Genomic DNA, 20,144 nt, shown 5'->3' on the forward strand with positions numbered 1-20,144 from the left:
AACTCTCGTTGCAAGTATAGTTACTAAACCAAGCAATCAACCTTTCTTACAAATGTTTTGGTTGTCACAAGTAACAAACCCCTTTAAAATTGATAACCGAGTATTTAAACCTCGGGTCGTCTTCTCAAGGAATTGCAGGGAGGTGTTCTTATTATTGGTTATGAGTCTTGTAAATTGGGGGTTTTGAAAGTAAGGAAGAAGTATGTTAAATGATAAGAAAAATAAAATAGTAATAATAAAATAAACTCTTGGCAAGGTATTAGAACTGGAAGTCCTATCCTTATCAATTGTGATGAGAATTGGATTTTAATCCCACTTTGTTAACCTCTAACTATGAAGGTAAATCAAGTGGACTAATTAGCTTGATCCTCAGGTCCTAGTCAATTCCTATGGAAAGACTAGAGTTATTGGAGCAACTCTCAATTTCAACCACTGCTTTATTTGATAGCTCAAGCGTTACCAATTACTTAACCAAAGCCAAAAGAAAGAGAATATCTAAATTAAATTAAAAGCATCAATATAAATAAAGCAAAGCAATCTTAAATCTGAAATACCTCAAATAATATTAATTAAGAAAATCATAACATGAATGTAGCATAAGCCAAATTGAAAAGATAAATAATAATTAAAGGTATATAATAAAAGTAGAAAATAAATAAGAGAAACATTGAACCTGTGATGAAGAAGAAATAATCCTAAATCCTAAAACTAAATCCTAAGAGAAAGGAGAGAACCTCTCCCTCTAAAAACTACATCTAAAACTAAAAATTATGAATTATGAGCTTATTTTTATGAATGAATGGATTCTCCCATTTTATAGCCTTTAATCTGTATTTTCTGCGCCGTAAACTGGGTCGAAAACAGCCCAGAAATCGCTGGAGAAGAAATCTGTCACGCTGATTTTTGCCACTGCGACGCATCCGTGTGGAGCGCGCGTTCGCATCACCTAGCATCAGGGCAATTATGACATATTATATATCAAATCGAAGCTCCGGACGTTAGCTTTCTAACGCAACTGAAACCGCATCGTTTGGACCTCTATAGCTCAAGTTATGACCGTTTTAGTGCGAGAAGGTCAGGCTGACAACTTTGCAATTTCTCCAACTTCTTGTATTCCTTCCACTTTTACATGATTCCTTTCCATCCTCTGAGCCATTCCTGCCCTGTAATCTCTGAAATCACTTAACACACATATCAAGGCATCTAATGGTAATAAGAGAGGATTAAACATAGGGAACTTAAGGCCAAAGAAGCATGTTTTCAATCAAAGCACATAATTAGGAAGGCAAATGTGAAACCATGCAAATAGTATGAATAAGTGGGTAAAGAGTTGATAAAAACCACTCAATTGAGCACAAGATAAATCATAAAATAGTGGTTTATCACCCAATCTTTTTGACAAGTAGTAATACTACAATTTATTCACCAAATGAATGTTGTTCTGTTCGGTTGCCTCCTTTTACTTTGTTCAGGGTTTAAAATTATTATGACACTATTATCGGTGTATTGAGTGAAGTATTGACCAATTTTTTTCATTACAGCAAAACAGAAACAAAATAATGGTGACAAAGGCAATAGCAACAGTGTTCAAGAATATGAGTCGGGAAAAGAAATATATAGTTAAAAAATGGGATTCGGTGCCCTGGCACATGTCCCGAAAATGAACGTCTCTCACGCCCTCTTAAGAGAATTGATTGATTGCTATGATGAGTATCATGGATGCCTAAAAACTCTCCATGAAAAAATATACATAACACCTGCCAAGATAGCAGCTGCACTGGGGATAAGCCACAGCGGTAATACACTTTCCACTTCTTGCTTATTTTCGGTTCATTGCTCCCTTAAATTTCGGTCGATTGCTCCCTTTAATTTCGGTTCATTGCTACTTTTAATTTCGGTTCATTGGTTTGTAAAAAATTAAACTGAACCTTTTTGGCTCATTTGTTTATATATATATATATATATAATTAAAATATTGTAGGGGATCATTTTCCTAAAAAGGTTTACTATCGCAAACTGAATGAGAAAGACAAGGCAATATTTGACAGCCTCAAATGTGTTACGTTGGTGACTTTGACAAAGTCTGTCCTAAATATGAGTGTTGAAGGGGAGGAGAACCGGCAAAAATTCCGCAGGACTTTTGTCGTCTTTGTACAGAAGTGCTTCTTGCTGCGGACGACGGTAAGCATGGCCTCCGCGATCCATAAGCCGCCTATCTTTTGTGTGGACAACATCGAACAGTGGGATTGAGCATGTCATGTGCTCAGCTTCTTGAGAAAGGTAATCGAAAACAAGAGAAAGGGGCAGAAACAGTCCGTTGAGGACTGTGTTTTTGTTTTGATGCTGATATACTTCCATGAAACCAAGTTCCCTCACTTGGATGGACTTGATGCTCCCCCGACACCGTGGGTGGCCTATTGGACAAAGAAGATGATGCTTGACCAAATTTCTAAGGAAGCAACAGACACAATGATAATGTGTTGATTTGAAGCATTGTGCATGCAGAAATATTTTTCTTGATAATTGAATGTTTATCACGTATTATTCATCACATGAATTTAATTCGGTTGAGTGTTTGTGGTCATTTTGATTCACCTGATTATTTTTGTATTTCCTTGTTTCAAATACTTTGCTAACTAAATAATTTTGTGTTTTAGGGACTTCTGTATAGAAAGCAAATAAAGGGGAAAGAGAAAAGAAAAATTGAGAAAAAAGAAAAGAAAGTTGTTGTTATGGATTCTTCTTCGGAAGAAGAATCTTTTTCGGAATCCAAATCAGAATCAGAATTCGACAATATAATGTTGGCAGAAAGAACAAGACAAAAGAGGCTCATGAAAAAGAAAAAATTGTCCAACGGATTCAGAAACATCAAGTGAATCTCAAAACCAGTGCAGTTTGAATGGTTCTAATTAACAATATTTTGTTTAACTTGTTTAAAAAAGCAGACACTACTTCTTTTGAATGTATATATGTCAACATTAATGTAAATGTTAATATTAATGTATAGATCTAATGTTAATGTATATACTGATTCAAGATGGATTACTCCTTGTCTTGTTATATACCTGTTGGAATTGCCTGGCTACTGTTTTGTTGCAGGTTCATAGTGAAAGAAATCAGGGTGATTACTAATACATTATGAACTCTAAAACAACACAGTGAACCGAAATTACTACACTGGACAAACCAAAAAGTAGAAACACACTGAATCCCTAAACCCTAAATCCTAAACACTAAAACCAGAACCCTGATCCCTGAACCCATAAACCCTAAATCCCTAAAACCCTAAAACCTAAACCCTAAACCCCAAAAACACAATGAACCGAAATTAATGCAACTGGTGAACCGAAAAAGTGCATATCTCAACATAACTTAGATCTAATTTTAAAAGAATGTTACTATCAGAACTCTGAACTCTGAACCATGAACCAAAAAACAAATTCTTATTATTCAACTTAGAAATTAATACACTAGACGAATCAAAAAACTACATATATCAATATAGAATTTCACAAAAAAAGTGACTATTCACTATCAAGATTCAAAAATTAAATCTGCTATAACCATGGTGAACTGAAATTTGCTCATAGGTGAACAATAATTTACATTAATAAAAACTAAAACTTGTAAAATCCTGTCTTGGATAATTCATATCTGGTGTATTGTAAAGAGTGGAGCTTGACTGAATCAATGATTTGGAGTCTAAAAGGTTCAACTACAAAAGACATAATTAATTGTATATTAGGAAAATGAACAATTAAAGTTTTAACTAATCGAAATCAAGTTAATTTTACCTCGCTTGGAGCTGTCCTTTTCTTTTTCTTCATGGCATTTGAGATCTTATTTTTCTAGGTTTGATCCAAGTCTGTTCTTGGGTGGTGCATGAAATTGTGATTATCAACAATGGCGCCAAAGACTTGGTGCTCTCAAATGTGAATCACACTTTGTCACAACTTCGCACAACTAACCAGCAAGTGCACTGGGTCGTCTAAGTAATAAACCTTACGTGAGTAAGGGTCGATCCCACGGAGATTGTCGGCTTGAAGCAAGCTATGGTCACCTTGTAAATCTCAGTAAGGCGGATTCGAATGGTTATAGAGTTTTAATAATTAAAAGATAAATAACATGTAAAATAAGGATAGAGATACTTATGTAATTCATTGGTGAGAACTTCAGATAAGCGTATAGAGATACTTTCGTTCCTCCTGAACTTCTGCTTTCCTGCTGTCTTCATCCAATCATTCCTACTCCTTTCCATGGCAAGCTGTATTTTGGGCATCACCGTTGTCAATGGCTACATCCCGTCCTCTCTGTGAAAATGGTCCAATGCGCTGTCACTGCATGGCTAATCATCTATCGGTTCTCGATTATACTGGAATAGGATTTACTATCCTTTTGCGTCTGTCACTACACCCAGCACTCGCGAGTTTGAAGCTCGTCACAGCCATCCCTTCCCAGATCCTACTCGAAATACCACAGAAAAGGTTTAGACTTTCCGAATCTCATGAATGGCCATTGATGAGCGGATAATTTATACGCTTTTTGGCATTGTTTTTAGTATGTTTTTAGTAGAATCTAGTTACTTTTAGGGATGTTTTCATTAGTTTTTATGTTAAATTCACATTTCTGGACTTTACTATGAGTTTGTGTGTTTTTCTGTGATTTCAGGTATTTTCTGGCTGAAATTGAGGGACTTGAGCAAAAATCAGATTCAGAGGTTGAAGAAGGACTGCTGATGCTGTTGGATTCTGACCTCCCTGCACTCAAAATGGATTTTCTGGAGCTACAGAACTCAAAATGGCGCGCTTCCAATTGCGTTGGAAAGTAGACATCCAGGGCTTTCCAGCAAAATATAATAGCCCATACTTTTGCCAAGAATAGATGACGTAAACTGGCGTTCAACGCCAGCTTTCTGCCCAAATCTGGCGTCCAGCGCCAGAAAAGGAGCCAAAACCAGAGTTGAACGCCCAAACTGGCACAAAAGCTGGCGTTCAACTCCAGAAAGGACCTCTACACGTGCAACACTCAAGCTCAGCCTAAGCACACACCTAGTGGGCCCCAGAAATAGATTTATGCATCAATTACTTACTTCTGTAAACCCTAGTAGCTAGATTATTATAAATAGGACCTTCTACCATTGTATTAGGTATCTTTGATCAGCTTTTGATCTTTGATCAGTTGTATGCTATCTTAGATCACATTTGAGAGCTGGCCTCTCGGCCATGCCTGGACTTTCACTTATGTATTTTTAACGGTAGAGTTTCTACACTCCATAGATTAAGGTGTGGAGCTCTGCTGTTCCTCAAAGATTAATGCGAAGTACTACTATTTTCTATTCAATTCATCTTGTTTCGCTTCTAAGATATTCATTCGTACTTCAATCTGAATGTGATGAACGTGACAATCATCATCATTCCCTATGAACGCGTGCCTGACAACCACTTCCATTCTACCTTAGACTGAATGAGTATCTCTTAGATCTCCTAACCAGAATCTTCGTGGTGTAAGCTAGAATGATGGCGGCATTCAAGAGAATCCGGAAGGTCTAAACCTTGTCTGTGGTATTCCGAGTAGGATTCAATGAATGAATGACTGTGACGAGCTCCAAACTCGCGATTGCGGGGCGTTAGTGACAGACACAAAAGGATAGTAAATCCTATTCCAGCATGATCGAGAACCGACAGATGAATAGCCGTGCCGTGACAGGGTGCGTTGACCATTTTCACTGAGAGGATAAGATGAAGCCATTGACAAGGGTGATGCCTCCAGACGATTAGCCATGCCGTGACAGGGCATTTGGATCATTTTCTCGAGAGAAGACCGAAAGTAGCCATTGACAATGGTGATGTATCACATAAAGCCAGCCATGGAAAGGAGTAAGACTGATTGGATGAAGATAGCAGGAAAGCAGAGGTTCAGAGGAACGAAAGCATCTCCATTCGCTTATCTGAAATTCTCACCAATGATTTACATAAGTATTTCTATCCCTATTTTATTATACTATTTTCGAAAACTCCATAACCATTTGATATCCGCCTGACTGAGATTTGCAAGGTGACCATAGCTTGCTTCATACTGACAATCTCCGTGGGATTCGACCCTTACTCACGTAAGGTATTACTTGGACGACCCAGTGCACTTGCTGGTTAGTTGTGCGAAGTTGTGAACCATGGTATTGGCATCATGTTTTTGGCGCCATTACCAGGGAAAGAAAGAGCAATGAATTTTACATAATCAAGGTGTAATCACAATTTCTGTGAACCAAGTTTTTGGCGCCGTTGCCGGGGATTGTTCGAGTATGGACAACTGACGGTTCATCCTGTTGCTCAGATTAGGTAATTTTCTTTTTGTTTTGTTTTCAAAAATTTTTCAAAAATCTTTCAAAAATTTTCTCATCTGTTTTCGAAAAAAAAAAAAAGAAAAATGTTTTCAAAAATATATTTTTATTCAAAATTTTTAAGAATGAATTCTAGTGTTTCATGAAGCATGTGAAGCCTGGCTGGCTGTAAAGCCATGTCTAAATTCGTTTGGACTAAGGCTTCCAACCATCAGCTGTTATACGACTGTAGGGTATGTCAGGCATGTCATGTCTGGTTTACATGCAGAAGCTTGGCTAGCCATTGGCCATGTCTAGTGTTTTGGACCGAAGCTTTCATTGAAAGCTTGGCTGGCTAGTGAGCCATGTCTAATTCCTGGACTGAAGCTTTAGACTAACATGGCAAGATTCCTGGAATTCATATTAAAAATTTTTGAAATCCTTATTTTTGTTTTTCAAATAATTTTCGAAAAAAAAATCCAAAAAAATTAGAAAATCATAAAAATCAAAAATATTTTTTGTGTTTCTTGTTTGAGTCTTGAGTCATGTTATAAGTTTGGTGTCAATTGCATGTGCATCTTGCATTTTTCGAAAATTCATGCATTCATAAGTGTTCTTCATGATCTTCAAGTTGTTCTTGGTAAGTCTTCTTGTTTGATCTTTGCATTTGCTTGTTTTGTGTCTTTTCTTGTTTTTCATATGCATTCTTGAATTCTTAGTGCCTAAGCATTAAAGAATTCTAAGTTTGGTGTCTTGCATGTTTTCTTTGCATTAAAAATTTTTCAAAAATGTATTCTTGATGTTCATCATGATCTTCATAGTGTTCTTGGTGTTCATCTTGACATTCATAGCATTCTTGCATGCATTCATTGTTTTGATCTAAAAATTTCATGCATTGCATAATTTTCATGTTTTTCATAAAAATTTCAAAAATAATATATATATATATATATATATATATATATATATATATATATATATCTTTCCCTTTTTCTCTCATCAAATTCGAAAATTGAGTTGACATTTTCAAAAATTTTTAAAAATCAAAGTTGTTTCTTATGAGTCAAATCAAATTTTCAATTTGAAAATCTTATCTCTTTCAAAATCTTTTTCAAAAATCAAATCTTTTTCAAAATTCTTAGTTATTTTCGAAAATTCCAAAAATATTTTTCAAAAAATCTTTTTCTTATTTTTATATCAAATTTTCGAAAATAACAATAACAATTAATGTTTTGATTCAAAAATTTCAAGTTTGTTACTTACTTGTTAAGAAAGATTCAAACTTTGAATTCTAGAATCATATCTTGTGATTTCTTGTGAATCAAGTCATTAATTGTGTTTTTTTTAAAAAAATCAAATCTTTTTCAAAACTAATTTCAATCATATCTTTTCAAAAAATATCTTCTTATCTTATCTTTTTCAAAAATTTGATTTCAAAATATCTTTTCTAACTTCCTAACTTCTTATCTTTTCAAAATTTGTTTCAACTAACTAACTAACTTTTTGTTTGTTTCTTATCCTTTTCAAAACTACCTAACTAACTCTCTCCCTCTAATTTTCGAAAATATCTTCCCCCTTTTTCAAAATTTCTTTTTAATTTACTAATTATTTTGATTTTTTATTTTAATTTTCGAAAAACTACTAACCTTTTTCAAAAAAAAAAAACTTTTTTCAAAAATCACTAACTCTTTTTCAAAATTTATTTTCGAAAATTCCTTCTCTCTCATCTCCTTCTCTTTGTTTATTCATTCACTAACATCTCATCTCACATCTCTGCCCTCCTCACAGTTGTGTTTCTTTTTTTACATCACATTCTCTGTCTTCTTCTTTTCTTCTACTAACAATAAGGAACCTCTTTACTGTGACATAGAGGATTCCTCTTCTTTTCTTGTTTTCTTCTCTTTCTTATGAGCAGGAACAAGGAAAAAGGCATTCTTGTTGAAGCTGATCCAGAACCTGAAAGGACTCTGAAGAGAAAATTAAGAGAAGCTAAATTACAACAATCCAGAGACAACTTGATTGAAAATTTCAAACAAGTAAAGGAGATGGCAGCCGAACCCAACAACAATGCAAGGAGAATGCTTGGTGACTTTACTGCACCAAATTCTAACTTACATGGAAGAAGTATCTCCATTCCTGCCATTGGAGCAAACAACTTTGAGTTGAAACCTCAATTAGTTTCTCTGATGCAGCAGAACTGCAAGTTTCATGGACTTCCATCTGAAGATCCTTTTCAGTTCTTAACTGAATTCTTGTAGATATGTGATACTGTTAAGACTAATGGAGTAGATCCTGAAATCTACAGGCTCATGCTTTTCCCTTTTGCTGTAAGAGACAGAGTTAGAGTATGGTTGGACTCTCAACCTAAGGATAGCATGAACTCTTGGGATAAGCTGGTCAAGGCCTTCCTAGCCAAGTTCTTTCCTCCTCAAAAGCTGAGCAAGCTTAGAGTGGATGTTCAAACCTTCAGACAGAAAGAAGGTGAATCCCTCTATGAAGCTTGGGAGAGATACAAAGGACTAACCAAAAAGTGTCCTTCTGACATGCTTTCAGAATGGACCATCCTGGATATATTCTATGATGGTCTGTCTGAGTTATCTAAGATGTCATTGGATACTTCTGCAGGTGGATCCATTCACCCAAAGAAAACGCCTGCAGAAGCTCAAGAACACATTGACATGGTTGCTAATAACCAGTTCATGTACACTTCTGAGAGGAATCCTGTGAGTAATGGGATGCCTATGAAGAAAGGAGTTCTTGAAATTGATACTCTGAATGCCATATTGGCTCAGAATAAAATATTGACTCAGCAAGTCAATATGATTTCTCAGAGTCTGAATGGAATGCAAGCTGCATCCAACAGTACTCAAGAGGCTTCTTATGTAGAAGAAGCTTATGATCCTGAGAACCCTGCAATAGCAGAGGTAAATTATTTAGGTGAACCTTATGGAAACACCTATAACTCATCATGGAGAAATCATCCAAATTTCTCATGGAAGGATCAAAAGCCTCAACAAGGCTTTAATAATGGTGGAAGAAACAGGTTTAGCAATAGCAAGCCTTTTCCATCATCCACTCAGCAACAGACAGAGAACTCTGAACAAAATACTTCTAATTTAGCAAACTTAGTCTCTGATCTATCTAAGGCCACTGTAAGTTTCATGAATGAAACAAGATCTTCCATTAGAAATCTAGAAGCACAAGTGGGCCAGCTGAGTAAAAGGATCACTGAAATCCCTCCTAGTACTCTCCCAAGCAATACAGAAGAGAATCCAAAAGGAGAGTGCAAGGCCATTGACATAAGCACCATGGCCGAACCTGTAGGGAAGGAGAGGACGTGAATCCTAAGGAGGAAGACCTCCTGGGACGTCTAGTGACCAATAAGGAGCTTCCCTCTGAGGAACCAAAGGACTCTGAGGCTCATCTAGAGACCATAGAGATTCCATTGAACCTCCTTACGCCCTTCATGAGCTCTGATGAGTATTCCTCTTCTGAAGAGAATGAGGATATTACTAAAGAGCAAACTGCCAAGTTTCTTGGTGCAATCATGAAGCTAAATGCCAAATTATTTGGCATTGATACTTGGGAAGTTGAACCTCCCTTGTTCATTAATGAACTAAGTGATCTGGATCAACTGACATTACCTCAGAAGAAACAGGATCCTGGAAAGTTCATAATATCTTGTACCATAGGCACCATGATCTTTAAGGCTCTGTGTGACCTTAGTTCAGGAATAAACCTCATGCCCCTCTCTGTAATAGAGAAACTGGGAATCTATGGGGTGCAAGCTGCTAAAATCTCATTAGAGATGGCAGACAATTCAAGAAAACAGGCTTATGGACAAGTAGAGGACGTGTTAGTAAAGGTTGAGGGCCTTTACATCCCTGCTGATTTCATAGTCCTGGATACTGGAAAGGAAGAGGATGAATCCATTATCCTAGGAAGACCTTTCCTGGCCACAGCAACAGCTGTGATTGATGTTGACAGAGGAGAATTAGTCCTCCAAATGAATGAGGACTCCCTTGTGTTTAAAACTCAAGGATCTCTCTCTGCAACCATGGAGAGGAAGCATGAAAAGCTTCTCTCAAAGCAAAGTCAACCAAAGCCCCCACAGTCAAACTCTAAGTTTGGTGTTGGGAGGCCACAACCAAACTCTAAGTTTGGTGTTGAACTCCCATATCCAAACTCTAAGTTTGGTGTTGGAGAGTCTCAACAATGCTCTGAATATCTGTGAGGCTCCATGAGAGCCCACTGTCAAGCTATTGACATTAAAGAAGCGCTTGTTGGGAGGCAACCCAATTTTTATTTATCTAACTATATTTTTCTTAGTTATATATCTTTATAGGTTCATGATCATGTGGAGTCACAAAATAAATATAAAAATTGAAAACGGAATAAAAAACAGCAGAAGAAAAATCACACCCTGGAGGAGCATCTGTCTGGCGTTCAACGCCAGAACAGAGCATGGTTCTGGCGCTGAACGCCCAAAATGGACAGCATCCTGGCGCTGAACGCCCAGAACAAGCATGGTTCTGGCGTTCAACGCCAGAAATGGCAGCAAATGGGTGTTGAACGCCCAAAATGGGCACCAACCTGGCGCTGAACGCCCAGAGTTGTGTGCAAGGGCATTTTACATGCCTAAATTGGTGTAGGGATGTAAATGCCTTGACACCTCAGGATATGTGGATCCCACAGGATCCCCACCTACCTTATCATCTCTCTTTCCATTCATGATCATCCCTTCTGTTTTCCATTTACCACTCACATCCATACACCCACTACCTTCAAAATTCAACATCTCTCTCCCACCCAATCCCACCCATATGGCCGAATACACACATCCATCCATCTCCTCCATATCTTCTTCTTCTTCTTCTATTCTTTCTTCTTTTGCTTGAGGGCGAGCAACATTCTAAGTTTGGTGTGGTAAAAGCATAGCTTTTTTGTTTTTTTCCATAACCATTGATGGCACCTAAGGCCAGAGAAACCTCTAGAAAGAGAAAAAGGGAAGACAAAAGCTTCCATCAAGGGTCTATAGCTCAGTGGCAAAACATTTGACTGCAAATCAAGAGATCCCTGAGATACCTCAGGGGATACATTTTCTTCCACACAATTATTGGAAGCAACTAAGGGTGGAACATCAAGAGCACTCCATCATCCTTCATGAAATCAGAGAAGATCTAAAAGCAATGAAGGAGGAGCAACAAAGGCAAGGAAGAGACATAGAAGAGCTCAAGGACATCATTTGTTCCTCAAGAAGGAAACGCCACCATCACTAAGGTGGATTCATTCCTTGTTCTTATTTCTTCTGTTTTTCGTTTTCTATGTTATGTGCTTATCTATGTTTGTGTCTTCATTACATGATCATTAGTAGTTAGTAACTATGTCTTAAAGTTATGAATGTCCTATGAATCCATCACCTCTCTTAAATGAAAAATGTTTTAATTCAAAAGAACAAGAAGTACATGAGTTTCGAATTTATCCTTGAACTTAGCTTAATTATATTGATGTGGTGACAATGCTTCTTGTTTTCTGAATAAATGCTTGAACAGTGCATATGTCTTTTGAAGTTGTTGTTTAAGAATGTTAAATATGTTGGCTCTTGAAAGAATGATGACTAGGAAACATGTTATTTGATAATCTGAAAAAATCATAAAAATGATTCTTGAAGTAAGAAAAAGCAGCAAAGAACAAAGCTTGTAGGAAAAAAAAATAGGCGAAAAAAAAATAGAAAGAAAAAGAAAAAAGCAAGCAGAAAAAGCCAAAAGCTCTTAAAACCAAGAGGCAAGAGCAAAAAGCCAATAACCCTTAAAACCAAAAGGCAAGGGCAAATAAAAAGGATCCCAAGGCTTTGAGCATCAGTGGATAGGAGGGCCTAAAGAAATAAAATCCTGGTCTAAGCGGCTAAACCAAGCTGTCCCTAACCATGTGCTTGTGGCGTGTAGGTGTCAAGTGAAAACTTGAGACTGAGCGTTTAAAGTCAAGGTCCAAAGCAAAAAAAAGAGTGTGCTTAAGAACCCTGGACACCTCTAATTGGGGACTTTAGCAAAGCTGAGTCACAATCTGAAAAGGTTCACCCAATTATGTGTCTGTGGCATTTATGTATCCGGTGGTAATACTGGAAAACAAAGTGCTTAGGGCCACGGCCAAGACTCATAAAATAGCTGTGTTCAAGAATCATCATACTGAACTAGGAGAATCAATAACACTATCTGAACTCTGAGTTCCTATAGATGCCAATCATTCTGAACCTCAATGGATAAAGTGAGATGCCAAAACTATTCAAGAGGCAAAAAGCTATAAGTCCCGCTCATTTAATTGGAGCTATGTTTCGTTGATAGTTTGGAATTTGTAGTATATTCTCTTCTTTTTATCCTATTTGATTTTCAGTTGCTTGGGGACAAGCAACAATTTAAGTTTGGTGTTGTGATGAGCGGATAATTTATACGCTTTTTGGCATTGTTTTTAGTATGTTTTTAGTAGAATCTAGTTACTTTTAGGGATGTTTTCATTAGTTTTTATGTTAAATTCACATTTCTGGACTTTACTATGAGTTTGTGTGTTTTTCTGTGATTTCAGGTATTTTCTGGCTGAAATTGAAGGACTTAAGCAAAAATCAGATTCAGAGGTTGAAGAAGGACTGCTGATGCTGTTGGATTCTGACCTCCCTGCACTCAAAATAGATTTTCTGGAGCTACAGAACTCAAAATGGCGCGATTCCAATTGCTTTGGAAAGTAGACATCCAGGGCTTTCCAGCAATATATAATAGTTCATACTTTGGTCAAGAATAGACGACGTAAACTGGCGTTCAACGCCAGCTTTCTGCCCAAATCTGGCGTCCAGCGCCAGAAAAGGAGCCAAAACCAGAGTTGAACGCCCAAACTGGCACAAAAGCTGGCGTTCAACTCCAGAAAGGACCTCTACACGTGCAACACTCAAGCTCAGCCCAAGCACACACCTAGTGGGCCCCAGAAGTGGATTTATGCATCAATTACTTACTTTTGTAAACCCTAGTAGCTAGATTATTATAAATAGGACCTTCTACTATTGTATTAGGTATCTTTGATCAGCTTTTGATCTTTGATCAGTTGTATGCTATCTTAGATCACGTTTGAGGGCTGGCCTCTCGGCCATGCCTGGACTTTCACTTATGTATTTTTAACGGTAGAGTTTCTACACTCCATAGATTAAGGTGTGGAGCTCTGCTGTTCCTCAAAGATTAATGCAAAGTACTACTGTTTTCTATTCAATTCATCTTGTTTCGCTTCTAAGATATTCATTCGTACTTCAATCTGAATGTGATGAACGTGACAATCATCATCATTCCCTATGAACGCGTGCCTGACAACCACTTCCGTTCTACCTTAGACTGAATGAGTATCTCTTAGATCTCCTAACCAGAATCTTCGTGGTGTAAGCTAGAATGATGGCGGCATTCAAGAGAATCCGGAAGGTCTAAACCTTGTCTGTGGTATTCCGAGTAGGATTCAATGAACGAATGACTGTGACGAGCTCCAAACTCGCGATTGCGGGGCGTTAGTGACAGACGCAAAAGGATAGTAAATCCTATTCCAGCATGATCGAGAACCGACAGATGAATAGCTGTGCCGTGACAGGGTGCGTTGACCATTTTCACTGAGAGGATAAGATGAAGCCATTGACAAGGGTGATGCCTCCAGACGATTAGCCGTGCCGTGGCATGGCATTTGGATCATTTTCCCAAGAGAATACCGAAAGTAGCCATTGACAATGGTGATGTATCACATAAAGCCAGCCATGGAAAGGAGTAAGACTGATTGGATGAAGATAGCAGGAAAGCAGAGGTTCAGAGGAACGAAAGCATCTCCATTCGCTTATATGAAATTCTCACCAATGATTTACATAAGTATTTCTATCCCTATTTTATTATACTATTTTCGAAAACTCCATAACCATTTGATATCCGCCTGACTGAGATTTACAAGGTGACCATAGCTTGCTTCATACCGACAATCTCCGTGGGATTCGACCCTTACTCACGTAAGGTATTACTTGGACGACCCAGTGCACTTGCTGGTTAGTTGTGCGAAGTTGTGAACCATGGTATTGGCATCATGTTTTTGGCGCCATTACCAGGGAAAGAAAGAGCAATGAATTTTACATAATCAAGGTGTAATCACAATTTCTGTGAACCAGCCATCCATGGGTTCTAACTTATACCACGAAGAGTCTAATATCTCGGACTCGGTCCCCTGTATTAGATATCTAAGAGATACTCATTCTATCTCATCTTCATGTAGAACGGAAGTGGTTGTCAGGCACGCGTTCATAGGTGAGAATGGTGATGAGCGTCACATAATCATCACATTCATCATGTTCTTGGGTGCGAATGAATATCTTCGAATAGGAATAAGCTTGAATTGAATAGAAAAACAATAGTACTTTGCATTAATTCATGAGGAACAGCAGAGCTCCACACCTTAATCTATGGTGTGTAGAAACTCTATCGTTGAAAATACATAAGTGATAATGGAGTTCATTGGTCTCGGCCCCAGAGGGGAACCGGAGTAACCAAGACTTTTAATACAATAATAAAAAGTCCTATTTATACTAAACTAGTTACTAGGTTTTACAGAAATGAGTAAATGATACATAAATCCACTCCCGGGGCCCACTTGGTGTGTGATTGGGCTGAGCATTGAGCTTTACACGTGTAGAGGCTTCTCTTGGAGTTGAACGCCAGTTTGTAACCTGTTTCTGGCGTTTAACTCCACTTTGCAATCTGTTTCTGGCGTTTAACTCCAGAATAGGGCAGGAAGCTGGCGTTGAACGCCAGTTTGCGTCATCTAAACTCGGGCAAAGTTTGAACTATTATATATTGTTGGAAAGCCCTGGATGTATACTTTCCAATGCAATTGAGAGCGTGCCATTTGGACTCCTTTAGCTCCAGAAAATCCACTTTGAGTGCAGGGAGGTCAGAATCCAACAGCATCTGCAGTCCTTCTTCAGCCTCTGAATCTGATTTTTGCTCAAATCCCTCAATTTCAGCCAGAAAATACCTGAAATCATAGAAAAACACACAAACTCATAGTAAAGTCCAGAAATGTGGTTTTTAATTAAAAACTAATAAAAATATACTAAAAACTAACTAAATCATACTAAAAACTATGTAAAAACAATGCCAAATAGCGTATAAATTATCCGCTCATCACAACACCAAACTTAAATTGTTACTTGTCCCCAAGCAACTGAAAATCAAATAGGATAAAAAGAAGAGTGTATACTATAAATTCTAAAATATCAATGAAACTTAGCTCCAATCAGATGAGCGGGACTAGTAGCTTTTTGCCTCTTGAATAGTTTTGGCATCTCACTTTATCCATTGAAGTTCAGAACGATTGGCATCTATAGGAACTTAGAATTCAAATAGTGTTATTGATTCTCCTAGTTCAGTATGTTGATTCTTGAACACAGCTACTTTATGAGTCTTGGCCGTGGCCCTAAGCACTTTGTTTTCCAGTATTACCACCGGATACATAAATGCCACAGACACATAACTGGGTGAACCTTTTCAGATTGTGACTCAGCTTTGCTAAAGTCCCCAATTAGAGGTGTCCAGGGTTCTTAAGCACACTCTTCTTTTGCTTTGGACCTCGACTTTAACCGCTCAGTCTCAAGTTTTCACTTGACACCTTCACGCCACAAGCACATGGTTAGGGACAGCTTGGTTTAGCCGCTTAGGCCAGGATTTTATTCCGTTAGGCCCTCCTATCCACTGATGCTCAAAGCTTTGGATCCTTTTTATTACCCTTGCCTTTTGGTTTTAAGGGCTATTGGCTTTTTGCTCTTGCCTTTTGGTTTAAAGAGCTTTTGGCTTTTTCTGCTTGCTTTTTCTTTCTCTTTCTCTTTTTTTTTTGCCATTTTTTTCTTTTTTTCGCAAGCCTTTGTATTCACTGCTTTTTCTTGCTTCAAGAATCAATTTTATGATTTTTCAGATCATCAAATAACATTTCTCCTTTTTTCTTATTCTTTCAAGAGCCAACATATTTAACATTCATAAACAACAAATTCAAAAGACATATGCAATGTTCAAGCATTCATTCAGAAAACAAAAAGTATTGTCACCACATCAAAATAATTAAACTAGTTTCAAGGATGAATTCGAAACCATGTACTTCTTGTTCTTTTGTAATTAAAACATTTTTCGTTTAAGAAAGGTGATGGATTCATAGGACATTCACAACTTTAAGGCATAGACACTTAGACACTAGTGATCATGTAGTAAAGACACAAACATAAATAAAACATAAAGCTCAAAAATCGAAAAATAGTAAAATAAATAGACAAGGAGATTAAGGAATGAGTCCACCTTAGTGAGGGTGGTGTCTTCCTCTTCTTGAAGAACCAATGGTGCTTTTGAGCTCCTCTATGTCTCTTCCTTGCCTTTGTTGCTCCTCCATCATAGCTCTTTGATCTTTTCTAATCTCATGGAGGATGATGGAGTGCTCTTGGTGCTCCATCCTTAGTTGTCCCATCTTGGAACTTAATTCTCCTAGGGAGGTGTTGATTTGCTCCCAATAGTTTTGTGGAGGAAAGTGCATCTCCTGAGGTATCTCAGAGATTTCATGGTGAGAAACTTCCTCATGCTCTTGTTGAGGTCCATGATCTCTTGTTTTGCAGTCAAATGCTCTATTACTGAGCTATGGACCCTTGAGATGAATCTCTCCATCTCCCATGACTCAGAGGTGGAAGCAATTGCCTTCCCTTTCCTCTTTCTTGAGGATTCTCTGGCCTTAGGTGCCATTGATGGTTATGGAAAAACAAAAAGCAATGCTTTTTACCACACCAAACTTAAAATGTTTGCTCGTCCCCGAGCAAAAGAAAAAAAAAAGTAGTAGAAGAAGAAGAAAATGGAGGAGATGGAGGGAGAATGTGTACTCGGCCAAGGGGGTTTTAGGTGGTTATGATGTGTGAGAAGGAAGGAGTGATGGGTTGAATTTGAGTGGGTGGGTGTAGGTGGGTTATATGATGGTTTTGGAGGAGTAATGGAGGTGATTGGTGGAAGTTATTTGGGGAAGAGAGTTATGAAAATGTGTGAAAAGGAGAGAAGAAGGTAGGTGGGGATCCTGTGGGGTCCACAGATCCTGAGGGGTCAAGGACTTAACATCCCTGCTCCAATTAGGCGTGTAAAACGCCCTTGCTGTGCAATCCTGGCGTTTAACGCCAGACTGCTGCCTGTTTCTGGCATTTAACGCCAGATAGATGCTTGTTTCTGGCGTTAAACGCCAGCTTGGTGCTTGTTTCTGGCGTTAAACGCCAGACAGATGCTTGTTTCTGGCGTTTAAACGCCAGAATGCTCCTCCTCTAGGGTGTGCTATTTTTAATGCTATTTTTCATTCTATTTTTTTATTTTTCAGTAGTTTTTGTGACTCCACATGATCATCAACCTAAAAAAACACGAAATAACAAAAAGAAAATAAAATAGATATGATTAAATAACATTGGGTTGCCTCCCAACAAGCGCTTCTTTAATGTCAATAGCTTGACAGTGAGCTCTCATGGAGCCTCACAGATAATCAGAGCAAGGTTGGAACCTCCCAACACCAAACTTAGAGTTTGAATGTGGGGGTTCAACACCAAACTTAGAGTTTGACTGTGGGGGCTTTGGTTGACTCTGCAGTGAGAGAAGCTTTTCATGCTTCCTCTCCATGGTTACAGAAGGAGATCCTTGAGTCTTAAATACAAGGTTGTCCTCATTCAGTTGAAGGACCAACTCTCCTCTGTCCACACCAATCACAGCTCTTGCTGTGGCTAGGAAGGGTCTTCCAAGGATGATGGATTCATCCTCATCCTTCCCAGTGTCTAGGATTATGAAATCAGTAGGGATGTAAAGGCCTTCAACCTTTACTAACACGTCCTCTACTTGTCTATAAGCCTGTTTTCTTGAGTTATCTGCTATCTCTAATGAGATTCTGGCAGCTTGCACCTCAAAGATCCCAAGTTTCTCCATTACAGAGAGTGGCATTAAGTTTATTCCTGACCCCAGGTCACACAGAGCCTTCTCAAAGGTCATGGTGCCTATGGTACAGGGTATTAAGAATTTGCCAGGATCTTGTTTCTTTTGAGGTAATTTCTGTCTATCCAATGCATTCAGTTCATTGGTGAGCAAGGGAGGTTCATCTTCCCAAGTCTCATTACCAAATAATTTGGCGTTCAGCTTCATGATTGCACCAAGGTACTTAGCAACTTGCTCTTCAGTAATTTCTTCATCCTTTTCAGAGGAAGAATACTCATCAGAGCTCATGAAGAGTAGAAGGAGGTTCAATGGAATCTCTATGGTCTCTAGATGAGCCTCAGATTCCTTTGGTTCCTCAAAGGGAAACTCCTTATTGGTCATTGGATGTCCCAGGAGGTTTTCCTCACTAGGATTCACGTCCTCCTCTTCCTTTGTAGGTTCGGCCATGATGGTCAAATCAATGGCCTTGCACTCTCTCTTTAGATTTTCTTCTGTATTGCTTGGGAGAGTACTAGGAGGAGTTTCAGTGACCCTTTTACTCAGCTGGCCCACTTGTGCCTCCAAATTTCTAATGGAGGACCTTGTTTCATTCATAAAACTTACAGTGGCCTTAGATAGATCAGAGACTATATTTGCTAAGCTGGATGGATTCTACTCAGAATTCTCTGTCTGTTGCTGAGTGGATGATGGAAAAGGCTTGCTATTGCTAAACCTGTTTCTTCCACCATTATTAAAGCCTTGTTGAGGCTTTTGTTGATCCTTCCATGAGAAATTTGGATGATTTCTCCATGAGGGATTATAGGTGTTTCCATAGGAGTCACCCATGTAATTCACCTCTGCTATTGCAGGGTTCTCAGGATCATAAGCTTCTTCTTCAGAAGAGGCCTCTTTAGTACTGTTGGATGATTCCTTCAATCCATTCAGACTCTGAGAAATCATATTGACTTGCTGAGTTAATATTTTATTCTGAGCCAATATGGCATTCAGAGTATCAATTTCAAGAACTCCCTTCCTCATAGGCGTCCCATTATTCACAGGATTCCTTTCAGAAGTGTACATGAACTGGTTATTTGCAACCATGTCAATGAGTTCCTGAGCTTCTGCAGGTGTTTTCTTTAGGTGAATGGATCCACCTGCAGAATGGTCTAATGACATCTTTGATAATTCAGACAGACCATCATAGAATATATCCAGGATGGTCCATTCTGAAAGCATGTCAGAAGGACACTTTTTGGTCAGTTCCTTGTATCTCTTCCAAGCTTCATAGAGGGATTCACCTTCCTTCTGTTTGAAGGTTTGAACATCCACTCTAAGCTTGCTAAGCTTTTGAGGAGGAAAGAACTTGGCTAAGAAAGCCGTGACCAGCTTACCCCAAGAGTTCAAGCTATCATTAGGTTGAGAGTCCAACCATATTCTAGCTTTGTCTCTTACAGCAAACGGGAAAAGCATAAGTCTGTAGACCTCGAGATCAACCCCATTGGTCTTAACAGTATCACAGATCTGCAAGAATTCAGTTAAGAACTGAAAGGGATCTTCTGATGGAAGTCCATGAAACTTGGAGTTCTGTTGCATCAGAGAAACTAATTGAGGTTTCAGCTCAAAATTGTTTGCTCCAATGGAAGGGATTGAGATGCTTCTTCCATGTAAATTGGAATTTGGTGCAGTAAAGTCACCAAGCATCTTCCTTGCATTGTTATTATTTTCGGCCATGTCTCCTTCTTTTTCGAAAATTTCTGTCAGATTTTCTCTAGAGAGTTGTGCTTTAGCTTCCCTTAGCTTCCTCTTCAGAGTTCTTTCAGGTTCCGGATCAGCTTCAACAAGAATGTTCTTAT

General features: G+C 38.3%; 2 non-coding genes across 2 annotated transcripts; one reads left to right on the top strand and one right to left on the bottom strand.

The window, feature by feature from the left end:
- Positions 1-8,757: 8,757 nt before the first annotated feature.
- Positions 8,758-8,865, bottom strand: LOC112788522 (small nucleolar RNA R71). The gene has a single exon (XR_003195881.1). It is a non-coding gene; the product is annotated as a small nucleolar RNA R71 (small nucleolar RNA).
- Positions 8,866-19,521: 10,656 nt separating this feature from the next.
- On the top strand, positions 19,522-19,629 carry LOC112788597 (small nucleolar RNA R71). Its single transcript, XR_003195956.1, has one exon. It is a non-coding gene; the product is annotated as a small nucleolar RNA R71 (small nucleolar RNA).
- The last annotated feature ends 515 nt before the right edge of the window (positions 19,630-20,144 follow it).

Source organism: Arachis hypogaea, chromosome 20 (assembly GCF_003086295.3).
Source record: "Arachis hypogaea cultivar Tifrunner chromosome 20, arahy.Tifrunner.gnm2.J5K5, whole genome shotgun sequence".
Taxonomy (NCBI): domain Eukaryota; kingdom Viridiplantae; phylum Streptophyta; class Magnoliopsida; order Fabales; family Fabaceae; genus Arachis; species Arachis hypogaea.